The sequence below is a fragment of the Sturnus vulgaris genome, chromosome 1 (assembly GCF_052056855.1).
Source record: "Sturnus vulgaris isolate bStuVul1 chromosome 1, bStuVul1.hap1, whole genome shotgun sequence".
NCBI classification, from domain to species: Eukaryota; Metazoa; Chordata; class Aves; order Passeriformes; family Sturnidae; genus Sturnus; species Sturnus vulgaris.
The window spans coordinates 132,697,354-132,717,988 of record NC_142243.1 but is presented as its reverse complement, the minus strand read 5'-3'; the positions used below and the strand labels follow the sequence as shown (position 1 = coordinate 132,717,988).

General features: G+C 40.2%; 1 long non-coding RNA gene across 1 annotated transcript in view; it reads left to right on the top strand.

Moving 5' to 3' along the window:
- Positions 1-19,751, top strand: part of LOC148225532 (uncharacterized) — an 81,774-nt gene extending 62,023 nt beyond the window's left edge. Inside the window, exons 2-3 of the long non-coding RNA XR_015804748.1 lie at positions 17,605-19,076; positions 19,477-19,751. This is a non-coding gene — a long non-coding RNA (uncharacterized LOC148225532). The remainder of the gene's footprint in view (positions 1-17,604; positions 19,077-19,476) is intronic.
- Positions 19,752-20,635: the final 884 nt, after the last annotated feature.

The window sequence follows — 20,635 nt, the reverse complement described above, 5'->3', positions numbered from 1 at the left end:
GTTCCTTTTGAAAATCCTTTAATCTGGGATGCAAACCAGTGTGCTCAAGGCTATAATGAACTTCTGAGATTATGTACTGGCTATTTTATAGGAGGTATATTTTCTCTTTTCTTTTTCCTTTTCTGCCTCAGAAAGGCTTAAGAATACATATTTTCATAGTTTCTTGCTTTTATGCAATTTGCTTAGTGCACAGAGATAATCTCCTCCTGAAAGTCAGTGACAAAAAAGTTTTAAAAGGACAAGTAAACAGCTTTCCTGTCAGATAACCCATAGGATGTGGCAGTTGACAACAGCACAACATCATAAGTGGCTTTTAAATCAACTGATCTTGTTATTCTGAAAGTGTTTTAAATATCTAACATGTTTTATACTGCTCTGGCTTGGGCTTTGACAAATCCCATTACTCTCTGTTACTCTATCTCATTACACAGTGAATTATTAAATAGAACACTTAACCTAATTAGATATTATTGCCATGATACATACAGACATCCTGAAACGAGTAATTCCTTTTTGTTGTTCTGACTAGTCCTTCAGTTGTATTTTATCTCTTCTGTGTCAGTGGTGGGGTTTTTCTTCCCTAAGAGGCACCAAATCTCTGGTAGAAGAAAAGATTTTTTGGTGTTTCTTTTTAAAATGGTTCCTGGATGCAACAATACACAATGTATAGATGCATGTTTGTAAGAGCATGTGTGTCTGTACATAGATACACACAAAAACACACAGCTAAAAATTATCCTGGGCCACAAACATAGTTTTTCTCCTCTAGCAGTGTGCATACTTTCACTTCTGTGGAGATAGTAAGATATGCTTAGCAATATTTTGGTTTTAGACTGGACTGAAAATTTTCATTCCAAAGACAATCAATCCAGTAGGGAGAAGTCTTCAGCTCTCCTGTAAATTGGCTGACAAGCCCAGCCTGTACCAGTCCAGTGCAGGGCCACAGAGATTTTTCTCAAGCCCTCACTGATGCTTCTCTAAGGATGCATGGGAAAATTCCTGGCTAGCAATTTCAGAGCATGATCAGATCAACAAAGCCAGGCTAGTACATTTTCTCAGTCTTTTCAAAATACAGTGCAGCCACGGCTGGCTAATTGGAAAAGATGCTTCCTATCATATAGTATACTTTTAAATTAACAGACTGTCACTTGTGGATCTGTTTCGGATCATTTCATTATTTTTCCAACAAACTTTCAAAATAAAATATTTATTTTTCCCACTCATACTGTGCAAATCAGGTCAAAAATATTACTTGACATAGGCATAACTTGTAAGAGTTGCTTTGGCTATTTACCAAGCTGTCATGTTTATCTGTTCAGTGGCATCTCCCATATTTGGAAACATGACAAATGCTGTAGACAGTGTTATTGTTGTGGGAGGCAGTTATCCCATGTTTAATGATGCTAGCTATAGAATATTCATTTTTCAGAAATGGCCCATGTGTATCTTCTGTTCAAGTAGAACCCTCCAAAATGTATTAACTCACAGCTAATTCACGTTGTCTGAATACATCTCTGTGCTGGGGATGTCCTGGGAGTGATGAAGTTTCTTGGAGAATGTCCCCATTGCCATTTGCTTTGTAGGACACCATTGGGTCCTCTGTGTGCCCCCCTTATTCCTGCTGCTCACCGTAGACGAAATAGCTCAGTGTGTCACGTCCTTCTTACATTTCTTTCATGTTCTTTTGTGCTAAACATTAGAAAGTTTTACGTTTATTGTCCTTTTACTCCCACACACATCCTCCTTCTACATCTATTTCTTTATTTTTGAGTCAAAATGATGCAATTGCAGCTCCACAGTCAAGATTGACCTTCATTTTTCCACATTAATATCTGAGTTAAATACTTTTGCTACTCACAACATGTGTCTTAGCAATCACAACTCTGTGTGTTGTGATTATTCATGACATTTCAATGTATTTTATGTTCAAGGGGAGAGAGATGCTGAAATATGCAACAAATAAGTAGAGAAAATATAAAATGTTGGCTACTGTCTGAGTTCACGAGCTGCTCGTGTCCTTATCTTATAAAAGTGAGATTACTGGATTACTTTAGCTATTTTATGAGTTAAATTAGAAACTGATGTGCTTGACATTAAGACTCTTACTAGACACTGTTTCTTGATGCTGCTTGACAAGTACCATCTCAGTGTGGATGAGCTGGTTTCAAAAAGACCAGATGCAAGTATTGTCAATTCTACAATCTGAAAATCTGCACATCTTAAAAATGTTTCGCTCAGTCAATATCAGAAAACTACCTTCAGAAAAGATGGTATGGATGAGATAGATTTTTGGATATACTATTGAATATCTGAGATGCAGCAGAATGCCCATCCAGAACTTGCTGAGACAAGTTGTTTTACAATCCTGTCAATATTCACAGAAAATCAAGCCCAACATTTGCCAGGAATTCAAGATAAATATCAGTGGTATTGCAAAAAATGTGCCCTCTATAAGTCTCTATTTTAAATGGAATATTTCTGAAATTAAAAGAGATTCCTAGTGCTTATTTTGATGATACATATGCAATTGTGTTGTATTGAGGGAAATGTGTTTAGAAGACTTCCTGAATATAAATCCAAGAGTTCCAAAATTAGAAGAAAGTAGATAAGGAGATGGAGGTTTAGGAGAGAGGGATTAGAAAAATGGGTGCCCGTCTATGAACTCTTAACCTGAGCCCTTGTGAAAGAGCATAGTCTGCACTTACGTGCTCCCAACCTGCTTTCCAAAGGATTCTTGGCTCATTCAGTTCATGGCAGAGGGGATGTGTTATATCTGTGGGGGAAAAAGTTTATTACCTGCAAGATCTTTGCTTTCTTTGTGACTGCTGTTAGGTTACACTCAGTGCTTCAGGCAGGATGTCATGAAAAGAGGAGGGCAATGTCAGAGGACCCCTGGAGAACTGGATTCTCTCCCTCCTTCCACTACCAAATTCTGGTGTGATGCTGGACAGCCATTTGGATTGGCCAATAATTGCAAGTTCCTCTATTTGAAAGTGCTTTAGATGAGAATTTCTACATAAAAAATGCCAAGCACTTCTGACTGCAGTGAAATTCTTGAGTGCATACGACTACATTATGCTAAGTACTCTAAAAGATTAATTCCTAGACATCCTAAAGTGGGCACCTAAAATTAATGGGCTTTTTTTTTTTTTTTACTATTTTCATCTTAATTTTTTACATTCCTCACTAGTCAAATGAGATAATTATGCCTCTCTCCATCATCAGGTTGTTATGTAGATAAAGTCATAAAAGGTTTTGAACCAGCTAGATGTAACAGTTATGAGTGCTTTGAAGAAGACTTGAAGTAAAATGCCTGTATTCAGTACCAGGACTGGATGGGAAAGGGCCTTCCCCTGACAGGACTAGAACCCAGAGTGATCCAGCATATGGTGAGAATTATCCTGTCTGAACACCCAGTGAAACCAGTGGTGTGCCTCAGCACCAAAATCAGTGACATCAACACTGCCTCATGTCCTCTGTGTCTCAGCCAGGGTCAAGCCTCATTGGAGATTTTTTCTCTTGTCTTAGTTCTCTGACAGTAATAATGAATGAGTTCTGAAGGTTCTGTTCTAAAGGAGTCAGTAAAAAGTATCCAGATGCTCACTCTCATAAAAAAGCCCCCAAACCCACACAAAGTACAGACTGTGAAGTCTCATTCATCTTTGAGAAATTTTGGTCGAAACTAGTTGGTTTAAACTACATTTAAAGCATTGTGTTCATCAAAGCCTTGATGTCAAGGTAAGTATAAAAAAAACTTGGGGGGGTAGACAGATACCTGAGCATTTGTACTCAGGGTGAGAGCTGAACCATGTTTCTCATGTTTCATAGTGATTTAAAGTTTCATATCTTTTTTATAAGCTGTTTCACATTCAATCTTATTTTAGAAGGGGAACCGAAATATCAGCTATGTTAATTAAAGTTCAGATGCACTGCATGGAGAAACAGGAAGTCTGAGATCCTAATATGAGTGTCCCAGGTCTTGTCAGGCTTGAGTCAGCCTTCAGTGAAGAGAACAGTTTGTTACCCTATCTGTGGGTCTTCTCCTGAAAGTGGATGGTGTTGGGTTGTGGCATAAAAGGCTCATGACATGAAGGATCCCAGAAACACAGGAGCAGATGGTGGAGCTTCAATACCTTGGTCAGGTACATGAAGCATTGCCTCTGTTCTCAAATTAAAATCTGTTTTGAACTTTTTCCCTGGGTAAGGGACATTTTACATGTGTGTGGGTCCAACAACTGGAGTTGTGCCAGGGGGCATAAGGCCCCAGGTGCCAGCAAGTGAAGATGCCAGAGCCCATATGCACTGCCTGGGTGCCTGGGTGCCAGTGGGGATTGCTACCAAACATCAAACTGGAATTGGTGGCTGGAAAGACAGGCAAGGACCAGAGGGTCTGCCAGTTCTCCACCAGTAACTGAAAGGGCTGCCTTAGGAACCCATGTGTCTGGTTGTCAACAGCTGGGAGATGGAAGATCCAGGGATAGTTTTGGGGCAGACAAAGTGTTTAGAGACAGCTAGTAGAGGGACCCATGTATTGTGTATATAGGTGTACATTTTTTCCCATTAGCAGCTGTCATCCTGATCAGCCGGAAAGGGGAACAGGATGAGGCCACAGTGCTGTTTGTGCTTGCAAGGGTTGTGTTTTCCATCTGTGTGGATGCACGTGGCTGGTCACAGGTACACATGTCTGTGTATACACGTGGTGTGTGTGTGAGCCGTGGGGAATGCATGCCAGCCTCGCTGCTGGCTGATCTGGAGGCTGCAGAGCTGCACCAGCCTCTCTCCCTCCCCTCTGCTGGGCTGCTGGCCATGACAACCCCTAACAGATGGGCCCTCCTCTGCCAGAAGGTTTCAAACCCGTCTCCTAAACAACTAAGGAATCTGCTCAGGAATACTAGATTTGCTTCCAGGATGTGAAGAGCTATGGTCTAATGGCTACAGATGCTCTTGTATCTGTGCCTCTGAACCTGTCCCCTGCCGTAGCCTCACCTGCTGGACAATCACTTCTCTCTTGGGAACGGCAGGCAGCACTCAGCAGCTCTGTTTCAATAACACATTCACTACACAAAACGGAAAACACTGCTGCATGGTTTCGTCCCTTTGTGATAATATTGATAATACTTCACTGCTCCTTACTGTTCCTCTTCCCTTACACTTTTTCTCGCTGAAAACTTTCCTGGGAGGACAGTTAGTTGGAAGGAGAGGTTGTTGCTGCGTTATCTCTCCTAGGCTAGCTAGCAAAAGTGTCAAATGACTCCATGTTCCTGAGCACTGGGACTTCTCTAGACACAGATATTTCTGCTGTTTTGTAAACAGTAACATGGTCAGCTTGAAGGAGGATATATTATAATAGCAGAGCAATTTGGGGGTGGGTGGAAGGGGTGAACTAAACATATAGGCACATGAATTTTAAGACAGAAACAGCATATGCAAGGAGTGTTCCACCAGCTCGATAATAACTCGTCAGCTGGGGCTGATGAGGTGCACGTTTCCTGCAAAGCCTGAGATTGGCACTTCACTGCCTGTTGCCTGCAGTTTGCTGGCTCTCCCCTGATCTCATATTCCTTCCAAGCACACCAAGGATATCTATTTGCACATTTTCACTCAATGAATTACAATCTCATTTAACTCTACTTACCTCATGATTCAAGAAATGAATGATGTGTTAGAGCAGATGTATCAAAACTGACATCTTTAACTCTTGGGTCCTGTCATGGCTGGTCCTTGGAGCTTGTTTGGAGGATTGGACTCTCCTCATGTACTGAATTTCTTACAAAAGGAGCCTTAAAAGCTACTAATCAAACTGTTTACTATGTAGAAACTATTTAATAGGAGGAAAAAAACCCCAGGCTTTTTATTGTAGTGCAATTTTTGGAGAAAACCACCCAACTTAGAATTAGATAATACTTAGTTGATAAAAATCCTCTTACGACCATTTTGCCATGCTTTGTTGTTAATTTTACCTCAAAAATTACTTGTTCCCAGCCTTGTGAAACTCCGTGGTTTACAGTAAACATGCTGCTAAGAAATGAATACAGAGGTCTTTTTTTAATTCTAATTTTTAAAGTAGAAGCAGTGAAGCTGTTGATCAATTTTGTGACATGAAGGATGGTGATGTCATGACCTGGCAGGAACAAGCACTGACCACAGGAGATGGAAGAGGAGTAGATCCAGACAGGGAAATAACCCACCGGTAATACAGGGTTTAGAAAAAAAGCACAGGGGCAAAAGGTACAATTAAAGGAATCAGGGAGACAGGAGGAGAGGGTGGCTCTGGATTTTGAAATCCTGCACTTGAGAATTGAAACCTCATACATCTCAAATTTCTACTGTCTCTTTCTGTCTTATATGGAGCTGTTGAATTTGCTTTTTGGTTGAGCAGTTTTTTTGCTGAATATAAAATAATTTGTCCCAGACTAGATAGCAGGGGGCAGAATTTATCTGGTGTAAATGGCTCTCACTTCATACTCACTGAGAAGCTGCTCCAACACTCTTTGTTCTCTGTATATGAAGCAGAACTGCTGAAACAAATCAACAGTTCAGTGCTTATCGCAGTGCTCTTGGTTAGGCTCTCTTCATCTTCTGCTTTTGCATCATATTGCTTTGTGTCCTTTTCTTGCAGTTTTGTCAGAGAGGTAGCTACGTTTCATTGATGGTGTATGTGCAACTTGTAGTCTTCGGGAAAAATAATAAAGAAGCAAACTGACACTTATACTGTAAATGCCTAGAATTAATTCTGGGAAAGAATAATCTTTCAAAGCAGAAACACTACATGAATGTCAAATTGTCAGACACTCAAAATTTCTTTCTATACTGCTTTGGCATCTGTGCTGATATTTTTTTTCTTTGCCCTTTCCTTAGGTGCATTAATGCCACCAGATATAACTACAAGTTCACTATTGCTGGATGCAGTGAAAATGTATCTGCATCCCTGCAGGTGGATGTTGAAATACTGTGTTGGGCTGGTGAAAAGCAATTTTGCTGCACAGCAAATATCTAGTTTTACTTAAGTTTTTTATTTTCTTCTCCTCTGCTCTGAAAAACTGTCTGTCTCTCAGAAAACAGTGCTGGATTCTCTGAGTTGCACTGTTGTAGCTACATTGCTTTCAAAGTGGATTCTCCTGATATACTGTCCTTCAGTGAGAGTAAAGGCCACCATTCTGGGTGTATTTCATGTTCATTATCTCTGGTATGGTATCACAAAGGCAGTTTTCTAATGTCTGTATCTTCTAAATAATTGATCTAGAAGTCTGTATGCCCTGGCTCCAGTAATACCACTGTACTTGTGTTTGTCATTATTTATGATTTATGTTAACTTTTGTTTTCAGTCAAATAAAAATCCATATTTCGTGTGCACCCAAGTCAGATGTTTCTGGGAAAAAAAGAGCCTTCTATAACACTGAGGGAAAATTTAATTGTACCCCCACCCCCACTCCCACATCATTTACATAACTCAGATTGATGAGATAGGAAGCAAAGTGTTTACAATGCAAGAAGATAGGAATTTGGGGATTTAAATAGGAAGCAAATCGAAATGAGCTGTCTGAGGTAATTATGGAACACATACTTCATATGTTTTCATTAGATATTGCTATTATACTACACAAGGCAAAGGAGTTTGATTAAACTACAGCTCAGTATATAAATTTATGCATAAATTACCCAGAAATCAGTTAGTTCATTATCTTTCAGGAACTCAGCAGGGGACTGAGCAAAAGTTTAGGTCCACTGGGATAAATAATTTGAACAAGAATAAAACCTGTGTTAGGTAGGAAGAAAAAACACAGGCAAGGTCCATGAGATGGAGCATGAAGAGGGTTAAATTAATGCCTGTGCAAAGCCCCAGGAAGGGAGAACAGCCCAAGGCTGAGGCAGTGTTTGCCCACAGCTCCTGTGAGACCACACTAATGCCTAGGGACAGTTCTCCCCTGCAAGCAATCCTTCAGTGCAGGTGACAGCCTTTCCTTTCTCTTTGGAAATGGTACTTCATCTTGGTTTCACCACTGGTTTGCTCATGGAAGGGGGCTCAACAAATATCAGGCAGCTAAATTACTTTCTGATTTAACCTCCAGCCTTTAGTATGATGGTTTTCTTCTTATATGAAGGAAATATTTTCTCAGATATTCTTAGCCCTTATTTTGACAATATACTAATTTTTAGAAACATTGCGTACAGGAATTCAGGAAGGATCACAGCTGAAATCCATTACCAAGTTGCCCTCAGCCTTGAGCCAACTTTTGACCACTGCATGTTGATGGACAGGAACCACAGGATGAAAGTGATGTTGCCAGGATATCTGTGCCAAGCAGTCAGAGTACCATCTCCACAGGCCCTTTGAGCAATAAAATCTATGATAAATATTACCTAGTGTATTTTCAATTGGTTTTATTCTTCAGGCCAGACACTGTCATTTAAGGAAATGAGTATTCACGAGAACATAATATCAGCCATTTGCTGAGAGAAGCTATCACAAAACACTCTGCATTAACCTTTCATATAATTGTAGTGGCTCTGTGAATTCTCTCCAGGTCTGCATATAAGCATTTGATTGATAGAAACTATTGCTCTCAAAAATATACATATGATCTTTTTTTGCATTTGTTAAAGCAGACTGGACGGAATTTCTCCAGCTTCTGCTTACATAAAATCATGCTCTAACACCTTTGTTTCTAATGAGGATACAGGTTTAGTACCTGTGTTTAGGACTTATGGTATGAGCTCATTGGAATGCCTTTCAAGGATCTCCCTCTCAAGCCTATTTATACTTTTCTACATTATTTTTAAGAGATGCAACAAATACCATCAAGCAGCTTAGCTTTTAACTTATAACTCTGTTTTAGGCTCCCCCTTCCCTTTCTATTCCTGCTGAGGATGCTTGTTCCTTTTTAGTCCTTCATCTCTTTAAATTTCTTTACAATCAATTACATGACACTGATCTGTCTATCTCACTCTCTGACTGTAGTATATCAGCACCAGCTTCAACTGTAATCCACTCTGCCTTGTTATTGACTGCCTCTCTCCAAGCCTGGTATCATCAAATACCACTGCCTGAGTAAACAACCTTTTAATAAATAAACACAACAAACCTTGGCCCTAATAATAAAGCTTCTGACTCTCTGATAATCCCCTTTCCCATTAAATCACTCTGAAGTTCAATACTCTTTCTATATTCCCTGTCAGTATAATTTATTACACCAAGCATTTTTTGGGGAGATGTGTTACAAAAATGGTTCCTTTACCATCATGATCTCCTGTCAGCAGATGCCATGTGGTAAGCTTGTTAACTGTCTCAGAATTTTGAATTTGAATTTTTTGGCATTTAATAGATGTATACATTTTCACACCAGAAAGGACATCTCACTTCAGTGTCACCTGAACTACAGTTTTATCCAACCATTCTTAGGTTGAGTAGATGACTCCTTGTGTTGCAGACTATATCTCAGGAAGACTCCTAGTCTTGAATTCAAGGAGTAAGAGTTGTCCACAGCCAGTGGTCACTTATTCTTGGTGGCTAATTAACATTGCCGTGAAAAATACGCACTTTTGAGTTTGCTGTTTGAATCTACTTTGAATTTGACTGATGTCAGCCTCCAGCCACTGCATCCTGCTCTGTTTCTGTGGTTAAGATTAAACAACTTAATGCCCTCAGTAATTTTCCCCTGAAGGATATGGAAAGTTCATTTCAGAGTCCCTCTCCCCCTCCCTCCCTCCCTCCCTTACTTCTCTCCCTCCAGTGAATGTTGTCCACTTTTCACAGCATCCTTGTGCCAGCAATCTAAGCCCTCTCCAATCTTCTACTGTCCCCTAGAAGTGTAGGTGAAGTAAGCAGAGACAACATATCACAATAATTCTCTTGCTCCTACCAACTACAAGGTAAATTAATATCTATAACCCTACTTTCTATTTCCCTGTTCACTCATGAATGGCTCTTTTTAGGTCTTTTGGCCATGACATCCTGCTGGGAGATCTGCAGTCTCCTGCCTTTACTGGGTCTATGATGCTTGCTGTAACTGAAACCAGAACTGTCACTATAGCTTTCTCTTGCAAGTTTTCCCCAATATTTTCTCCGACAGCACTTTCATCCAATATTATCTTCACCTGATTACTTTTCTCAGTGTTGTTTTGAATAAAAGGAATGGTTTCTTGCTGTCACATCAAATCCCTTTTTGAAAGTAAAGGCATTAAATATGATATCTTCTATTTTACAGATTTTGTTTCTTCATATTTTAAAGAGCTTTTTAATGCAGCACATTTGCTTATATATATGAATTTATGCTTTTTTTTTCTGAATAGAGCATGGGTCTTTGATACTGGAAATTAATGTAAGCCTTCTGATGTCTTGCTTTCATTGACTTCATTCTGGACATAGCTTTGATTTATCATGGTATATTTTCTTCTCATGGAAAATAAGTATCTGATTATTACTGTATGACAGATTGTGAATGTAGGAATAAATTTTTTTTTTTACTGTGTCAGCCCCTTCAACAATTTATTACCCCTTCTATCTAATTCTATTTTTTTCTGCCATCTCCTCTTCCTTTATGTATATGGAATGTGTCTTCCCATTTATCCTACATCTCATTCACACCTCTTTCCATTCTTCACCTTGACTTTACTTATAACTTTACTACAGTACCACAAACATTTCTATAATCTTCCTACTCCTCCCTTGTATTGATGTTTTATGTCCAGTGCTAACTTTTATCTCATCCCTTGTTATTTTTGTACTTTTGTTCATTGCATGAGGTACACTCCAATGGTGCTTAATGCTGTGGATATATTGATGAACCTGCCTATAAGGAATCGCTGACTATCTGCTGTTTTTCTTCCCAAATCTATTTCCCAGCCATTCATAATTTTTTAAATCTCAGCAGGCTGACTTCTCTGCCCAAGCTGTTCATAGCAAAGTAATGCCTTGCCCTAGTTTTGTTTTATTCCTGGGCCGAAAGGGTTGTTTTGGTCAAGGGGACAAACTCTGCCTGAAACTGTGAGTGAAAAAAGGGCAGAGTAGTCTTGTCTGATGAACTGTATATCACGACCAACTTCTCCCTCCTACTGGTAGGGGAAGTATAAGATCTCCCTTACATCTTCTTCCCAGTCAACAACAACATTTTTTGCAAAAGAGGGGGATGGCAAGAATGCAGTTTCTGCTGCTGGAGGCTCCTGAGGAGGAGAGAAATAGTCTTTGGCACCAAAGACACCTTGGAGAGACACATTGCTAAACCCATCACCATCACCAGTGACTCTGACTGAGTCTTCATTCTCCTTTTCTCCTTGCTTCTAAGACTCCATGCCTTCCCTAAACATAAAAAAAGTCAGGAACTGAGACTAAAAATCTCCTGGAAATATTGCAAAAGCCCTTCCATTCTGTTGGATGAGGCCAAAACTGCTTTCCAAGTAGCTAAGTTCATCATGCTCTTCAACAGCAGCACAGCCATCCCTGTGTGATGCAAGGCAGCTGCTAGTGTAGCAACAATGCATCTGCACCATGCACTGGAGCTTGCTGCAGGAGCTTCAAACCACTGCCTGTACCAGTGCATCCCCATGTGACAGAATTTCCATGATTTAGTTCTGCTCCTACTTCATCAGAATGGGTGATCAATAATCTGAGACTTTATTTTTTTTTTCAGTATGAAAATACAACAGAAATGTTATGCTTAGATTTTTATGACATTGGGTCCCAGCTAGATAATTTACTGGGTAGTTTTTCTCAGCCCAGCTCTTTGTCCTTTTCACACCAGTCTCTACCCATGCACACAGTTGCTGCTGTGCTGTTCATTGCAAAACCCCCATTTGCCATGATAACTGATTTTGGGATTTAGATATACCTGAAAAACAATAGGAAGTTCCTTCCACACATGAGATTTTTTTTCCTATGCTGCTTGTTAATAGCAATTTGCCAGTCCATTTGTAGTTTTTGATTATAATCTGACCTGCCCTGTTCAGATTTTGTGGATTGATTCATTTTTCTTCAATTTACTTTTCCCTTAAACTTTGTAGGCATGTATATTCATGAAAAGAACAGAGGGGAAAAAAACCCAGAAATTACCACAAGAAAAACCCCTGCTAAAAGCAATAAGTTTGCTGACAGATGGTAGAATCAGTTGAAAATCCAGTACCATATTTACTAAGTCTAACCCATTTAGTAAGCCAGAAAAGTGTTATCTAATTCTATCCCCTGTGTGTTTGTGTTTTGGAATAAACAGATGCCTAATGAGGAATGTGTCTATTATGGTTTTTGAAGAACCTGGATGGATCCTGGTTCTGAGTCAATACTTGATTTTGACAAAGCTGATAAGTTCACTGCAGAGCCTATTGTTTTGTCTTTCAAACCTACAGATATTCTAACACTAGCTGACTGACAAAAATGTAGTTTCAAATGTAGTTTCTGCCAGAACAGGGCAGAAATCAGAAAAAAACAGAAGTGTTGAATGACTTAACCTGCATTTTACATTTCCTGTTCTATTTATATAACACCCAAAAATGCAGCGAATGAAAGGGCAAACACGCTTGAATCACTTGCAGGCTTGACAGCTACCACAATCAATTCCTGTATGTTTTTCACTGGGTTTTATAAAGTAATAGAGATTGGCTTAGAAAGACATATGCTTTTGTACTTTGTGACAGATCTGGGTGAGAAGCAAAACTGAATAAATAGAGAAGGGTGATCTGAGCAATGAAGGCTTTAGGGAAGATGAGCCTCTCGTGGGCCATGCTTGGCCAGCAAGGCTATTGCACATGCACAGGGTTCCTCAAAGGCACTGTCCTAACACTGCCTGGATGGCTTCTAAATTCTCACCCTTAGTAGGAGCCATCAGGATGTTTACCAAGGAGAATCAGCTATCCATGAAGTCCATAGCAAAAGTTACAGAACAAGATTTCCCATGCTACGTAAGGCTTTTAAAATAAGCTCTTTAAAGAATAAGATCTGTAAGAATAAATAAAATTACTTGTTCACATAGAGCAGAATATTCCAAAGGATTGTTTAATAGAGGCAAGGTCTGTTATTTTTCATAGTATTTAAAAATAGAGTGTTCAGTGATAGATTTCAACAAATTGATACACGTTCCTACTTGTTGAAGTTGCTCAAGAGTTACTAAAGGCATTTTGCTGAATTTATATCCTATTTTCAATTACATGAAACTGATCAGCAGTGACAGATTTTAATTCTGGAATTATAAAATATGTTTCTCAAAATACTAATGAGTCAATTGCTGAAGCAGTGGTTTGAATACCAGGATGCACAACCCTATGCCCAGCATGTGCTATCTACCTGTTCTGTGAGTGAAAGCAAGCAATTTCTGTTCTCTTTCTATATTCCCCTGTCCACCCCCGAGGTGCACATGGAAATAAGAATTTGAATTCACATATGTATTATTCTAATGTGACTGATTTTCTAATTTCATTGAATGAATATCTAAGATACAGGTCAAGTCAGCGTATCATCACCTTATTGCTACAGGAAATATCAAGATGCCTATCAAAGGGAAGTGGACACAGGTGATGGTAATAGAATGTTTTAACATGTGGAGAGATATGTGATTCTTAATTATTAATAGCAAGAACTTCACCTTTTATCTAGGTGGTATCTGAGGATGGATTTCTGTTTGCATTTTCGTGAAAGTAAGTTTTGATGGGAGAACTGAGGGAAAATAAAAAGTGCCAGCACGATGGGTCTTTTTTTCTAAAGGCTTTTCTGTCTCCCAAAGCCAGAACAGACAAAATGACTGTGGGAGAGATTTTACTCTGTCCTTATTTTAAAAATACAAGTACAAATTTGGCTTGTTTGTAGTTTTATGTGAGTGAAGAAGGGAAATGCGAGAAGACGGTGCGTCGTGATTTTCAAGTTTCAGGTTTTACTTTGCCCTTTCTTGGCTCTACTTTGTCGCCTTTCCAAGGCATTAAAACAGAGACTCAGGGGCCTCACTAGGCATAATGGTATAAAGTTTCCAGTGCAGTAAGCTGTAACACTCTGTATGCTCTGGAAAGTTTGCATTCAGCCTTTTAATAAGTAAAGACGCAACATAATGCTCCTGATAATTTTCAGCATGGGCAGATGGTATATGAACAGCCTGGTGGGAGGAGAACCAGCCCAGCTTAGGGTAACAATGTTCGACTAGCTATCAGGGAGGAAACAGACTTCCTCTGCCATTGCCCAGTGCCAAGGAGCTTGTTTTATCTCCTGCTCACCACACTGATCATGCTTTGCTTTCTTCTGTTTCATAGGCATTGGCTTTATGCAGAAAGTGCAGTTCCTTTCTACTGCCAAAATGAAACAGTATTTTAGATTATAACTAGGCTAGAAGTCATTTACAATTAATTCTGCTCCAAAACTCCTGTAGCTGGAAATGCAGATTACAACAATTTGCTGTGAGCTGTTGTAAGATGAAGAAACCATTCATTGCTGCCATTCGTCAGTGAATTTTCTGATCCACGTGCTAAAGTAAAAGGAGGCTGGGGCAGCAACCCTAGCAATGAAGCAGGTCACATTAGTAGGAATAAGGATAGGTTCAGGGTTCAGCACCATTTCTGGAAGCTTCCTTGGCAGGTTTTACCGAAAATAGGTTTTACCAATGCTGTGTATGTAGGTCTGCCAGTGCTGGTCCCTCTGCAAAGGAATTCAGTAGCAGTGGCAGCAGAAAGAGTCACACTGGACATAGACAGCATGCCATGATGGCTAAGCATATTATTTTTGTAAATATACTTCTGAAACTGCTACTTGCCCTCTTTCAGCTAGCCCATTCTGCCAAACAATAAGTGCTTTCTAATTTTAAGAAGAAAAGGCTAGGAATATATTTTGCCATTATTCTTTATTCTTCACACAATTGCAGAGGGCAAAGCATTTCTCCAGCCTTAGAGGGCTGTACACAGCCAGAAAAATCCTGCCATATTTTACCTCTGGACAGATGCTTCAGCTGAGCCTAACAGTGAGATGGTTAATAGGTCAAGGAGATTGGTAGTGATGGGAGGATGGATTGAAGATGTTCATTTACTCCTAATTCTGGGTCTTGGGGGCTAGCAGAGATAAGTGTCTTCCATGAACAATAAGTTGATTTTAAAGAAGAAAATAAGGAAAAATAGCATTGCTTTTTCTCTAGACTGTGGCTCTCTTGTGAGCAGGTGACAAAAAGAGATTAAGAAAGAAAAATATATCTCCCTCACTGCAACTGTCTTTAAAATGTTTGATCTTTGTTTTGTTTTGTTTAACTTAATTTTCTTGCCTCTGCTCTTTCTTGTGTTTGTGGGATTTTTTTTTTTATTTATTGCCCCTGAATTCAGGTCTACCAAAAATAGCACTAAGCAGTTACTGTAAATCTCTGTCTGCATCGCAGAGTGGACAGGAGTTTTTCATTTCATACATTATTGACCACACGATAGAATGGTGATTCCACAAAGTGAGCAGAAGCTTTAAAAAGTTAATGAGGAGGGACATCATAGGGTTGTTGTTGTTCTTGTTGTTGTTACTTTTTAATGTTCTGTAGCATTTAGGACTGGGCAGCTGGGCATGCTGGATGCTGAGTGCCACTGCCATGGATTTTGTTGCGCTGCACTGCTGGCAGAAGATATTATCCCTTGTGGGCTCTGTCTGCCTGCTGTGATACCTGCACACACCTCCCTGCACCTCACCAGCAAGAGGGAACACCCATGCTTGCTCACACAGAGCATGGGGAATTGATGAATAACATCTGAATATAAATACTAATCTCAGCAAGAAGAAAATGCAATATATTTTTGATTTCCTGAGGTGGTGAAGCATCTACCTTCCCTAAAGACATCCAGTGAATAAGCTTAGTATGTCCTCTGGCTAACATCTGTAACAAACTTACCTCAAAGACATGAATACCATGAGGCTTCTTGCAGCAGTACCTTTGGATATATTATTTTACATGGAGCTACCATCTGTTTCATACTGTAGCACATATCTGAGCGCTCCAACAGCAGTTGCAAACACCTCTGTCAGGACACGTGGAAGCATATGGGGCCAGGCAGTATGTGCTGGGCAATATCATGGGGTTGAGGATATGCTGACATATTCTGGGCTGGATTCTCTCTTACACTGGCGCTATTTTTATATAGCTCCATAGACTTCAGCTGAACAAGCCCATATTTATACAAACATGAGGTCAGGACCTCATCCAAAGATTATTTAAGTCTTAAACATTTTAATCTACTATGAAAATCATGGAGAAATTCATTCTCATGAGAGCATCTGGTCTTTGTGAAACATTTGGCTCTTTAGCTCTCTAAATGAGAAATACTAAAAGCATAACCTTTTTGCATGGCAGTTTGACGCTCTGGAATTTTAGCTGCAATTTTTTTCTATTAAGAAATGCAGACCATGTAACAAAAAACTCAAACACCTCCCAGTTTTATACCTTTAGGGAGTAGAAACTGTCTCAGCTTCATTGACTTGAAATGGACTTGAAGATTTTTCTCACTAGTCAAAGAACAAGGCCTGATTGACTGAAATTGCTGTAAGAAGGATTCCAGTTAAATGTGAGCATATACTTGACTTTAACAGTAAGACTGTGAAATACTGGGATGGACTGCCTAGAGAAAATACAACATCTCTGTCACCAGCCTCAAGAGTAAGTCAGGCAAATGACTCTTCCAAAGGACACAGAGAGTACTGAGGGGTCATAACCTGAAGGTGGCATGAGGAGGACCCCTCACCAACCCCACAGTGCAAATCCTTGTAGAAGAAGAGATTGTGGGAGATTAGGAATGGGGCTGCAGTCAAGCCTCATCCCTAATGGGGTGCAGCTTTATAAGACAGGTGAACAGCATTGAAGAAGGAGAAGCATGGAATGCTGATGTGTATTGACCAACCATAAAAGAGTAAAAGGGCACACAGGTGTTATGCAGGTGAGAAAGAAAGGTATAAAGAGCTGGGAGGGGGGCGAGAGGTGTTGTTAGAGCTAGCAGGTTGTGCTGTGAGAGGAAGGAGTTTGTGTTATGTGATGCTGCCTGTAGGATTGTGACAGAAAAAAGGCAGAAGGTTTTAATAAACTGCTGATGCTTGCTATCATCTTCAGCATCAGCCTTTTGAGCCTACTTTCAATGAGGGGAAAGGTAAGAAAGTTTTAGATAAGGGATTGATACTTGTGTCAGTTGAGAGTCCCCCATCAATTCAATTAGCGTCCTGTGTAAGAAGCAAGTGCTATCAAACCCTCTTGGGCACCCTGCTGGGAGCAGTTCTGTGGTTAGAAACATGAGCCAGGTCTCCCACTCCCTAAAGGGAGTTCGGATGTTCACTTATTTTGTGGATGGAAAGGGTACAGAAGATGAGGGAGGAGATGCTCCAGGAGCCAGAGCTGAGATTCCCCAGCAGCCTGTGGAGAAGACTATGGAGAGGTAGTCCATGGAAGTTTATAGTGGAGCAGGTATCCACCTGCAGAGCCTGGAGGATCCCAAGCTGGAGCAGCTGAGTGCCCAGAGGAGGATGTAACCTCATGGGAAGGCCACACTGGAGCAGATTCCCTGGAGGACTTGTTCACCTCAGGAGGCAATGATACAGCAGCTTTGGTGGGCACCTGGTGTGCAACCAGGGTCAATGCAGCCAAAAAGGTTTGAACATAATTGATTTTTATCTCTTGCCTTTTCTAGACCTTTTTGCTGGGCCAAACCCTAAGAATGCCTGGATGCTGTTGATGCAGGAGTTGGAAGGAAGGCTGGATCAAAGGAAAACACTGATGAAGAATGGAGATTATTGTGCCATTATAACATGGATAGAATAACGTCTTACTCTTCCCATGGAGTGCCCTCTGTCTTGTCTACTTGGTGGGCAAATTCTGCAAGCAATGATTGTCTTTTACTGCAAACATGTGGAACATCTTGCATGATGAGGTTCACTTGCCATTAAGCAAGTCATCAGACAACTACTGAAAACCTTTCCTCTCCACATGCATGCACCTAGATTTCTTATGCTCAGAGAGAGTTATATCTGAACAGTCATTGTGTTGTTCTTACTGGTCTTCCTTTAAAACCCTCTGCTATGTGTATGCCAGGAGTCCAATAAGAATTTGTAAATTCACTCTGTTTTTCTAAGCTCTCATCTGCTGGCCATATATCATTATCAGTGATGATGTAGACATTGACATTTTTAAATGTTTGTATCTCACCTGACTTTTGAAAGTAGTTGTTTTTATGCTTTCTTTTTAAATTGAATCTTACAAATTATTGCTGCTTAGAAGAGCTTCCTCCCCAGCCCTTCCAACTGAGTCCCGAAATTGTGGGAGGGTATCAAAGGAATGATGTTCACTGCTGCTTGACTTTGAATCACTGGTAAAAGGTTTTATGTAACTCATTTTCTTCCACACAATTAGATTCTGAGGACACAGGGACTAGGCTCTTTTTTTTTTTTTTAATTCAAAGGTCTCAGTAAGCAAAGCATAATGTATTCTGCCCAAACTGTGAGAACAGAGCAATACAGAATAATTTACTTCACTAATGCCAAATTAAAATTCATAACACAATACTTTAATTACCATCTGAATCCAATTCTCAAAGAAGTTTGCCCTAATTGCATTGTTGATATGCATGGATGCAAATAAGATGTTGACTGTTTCCCTTGTAGCAAATGACTCTGTTTCTAATATGCAGACATCTAACAACATGGGGCCAAATTCATCCCTGGTAAAAAGCCATTAGAATCAGCAGAGTTATACCAGGGACGAATCAACCACTCTTCTCAGGAAAGCTGCTCTAGTTATCAACCTCTTAGAATTGTCCCTCCAGGGCCAATGGACAAACATGCTGTCCCTGCTACCCCTGAGCAAGACAGTGAAAATTCTCCAGAACCAACCAACCCCCCGTGTGCTGGGAAGACAAAAGTGGGAAATAGGCATGTGTGGAACAATGTTTGCCAGAATGTAGTGGGGACATAGAAGCCCAGATGTTCTTCTTTGTTTTTGTGACAGCTCTGAATATGGATCCTATTCTTAGCCCACAAGCACAGGTGTTTCAGAGGAAGAAACATTATACTGGAGATGCTGGAAATTAAATAATATTCATCAAATGAGAGAGAGAACAGCATGGCATCACTGGGGCATTTTTGTAATGCTGTGTACTACTCTCAGGTGAGCTGCTTAAGTGGAGGGGCTTTGAAACATTCCAGAAATAAAATAGGCTAAGAAGTCCTTTACTGTTAAAAATGTGGGCAAAAAGAAGGTGTCACATTTTTGTTGTTGACTACAGCCAGCCAAACCTCTTGTTTTCTGAAGGCTGTGTTTATGTTCAACTTTATTTCTATCCCATTTCAAAACATTTCTATTTGTTAAAGGCTAAATAAATTATTTTCTCAAGTAAAAGTCACCCATTCTCCTCATAACCAGATAATAAGCAATAAATATCGGTATAGGTGCCTGATGTAGGCCCAGGGACATGTACAGAAAGCAGCTGTGCTGCCTTAGCTGGGGCACGAGACAAAGAATACCAAGAGATCAGCTTGCTGAATGTGGTTTTTTTCTTTTTTGCCAGCTACACAGGATGAGCTGAAGCCCTCCTGCTCAGTTTCGTTAGAGGCTCTGGTCTAAAGGAAATAATATTAATTGTGTCTGTGTTCAGTTGCCTGAATAAACCGTGTTTTCCTAAAGAAGATCTGCAAAAAGTGGGGAAATGGGCTTGTTGCCCTTCTTTCTTCTTTTATGATGTCTAAAAAGTATCTGAAAAGTTTGCTCCTTTTTAAAAATCCATTAAAATTCAGTCTCACTCTACTCTGCTGCTCCTGGAAAGGTCTGTGTTCTGTTAGAGAATAAATGGTTCGAGATGTTAGAAATATCGATGTAAATAAAACACCACCAAAGAGGGAGCTGCTGTTGTTCCAATATCTGCAGTAGTTAATAGCTGATACCTGTGTATCTCAAAGGGCTTAATAGGGTCATTTAAGCTCCCCTAAGTGCACCACAGATCCTCTGTAGTGTGTCACCTGCATGGCCTGAAGGAAGGCAACCACTTCTTGTGGTGACCAAAGCCCAGCTGCTGGCACAGATCTCTGCGTGGCTTGGGAGGCTCTGGCTTTGGTTCAGCCACACAGCCAGGGTGGGAGGAAGGTGGGGTTGCAGTGGCTGGCATGACCATGGGTCCCCTGGGAATCCTGTCCTGGTAGTGGTATTCCTCAATGGAAATATGTGAGGTCATGCAGAAAGGCACTGGTCACAGGAGCAGAGCTCTTGTGTGACAGAAAGGCAGAGAAACAAGAACGGGCTGGTAAATGTGTGGGGAGCATATAGCAATATGGAGATCTGGAGATCTTGGCTCTCTGTAGTATTGCCTGGCTGCCTCTCATTAAAATTGGATCCAACTGAAGGAATTAGAGATAAAAAAGCCCCCAACCACCTATATTTAATAAGTAAAAAGGATACTACAGATAAAAGGCTTGAAGTCTACAAATTTAATAAAGAGACCCAAAGACAGGAAAAAAGTCTGTTTAGCAAGGCTAAGAATACTAGGGGGAAAATTATTTATTGGCTGGTGTCATGCTAAAATGTTAACAACACAGAGCACCTGAATGTAAAGACTGATAGAAGATTTAAATCAGTAATATTAGAGGATTGGGATCACTAGGCCCCACAGCTGTGTACTTATGGCCAACAGGTCTCTGCTCAGAAGCACTTTTCAACACTGCAGCTCTCATGAT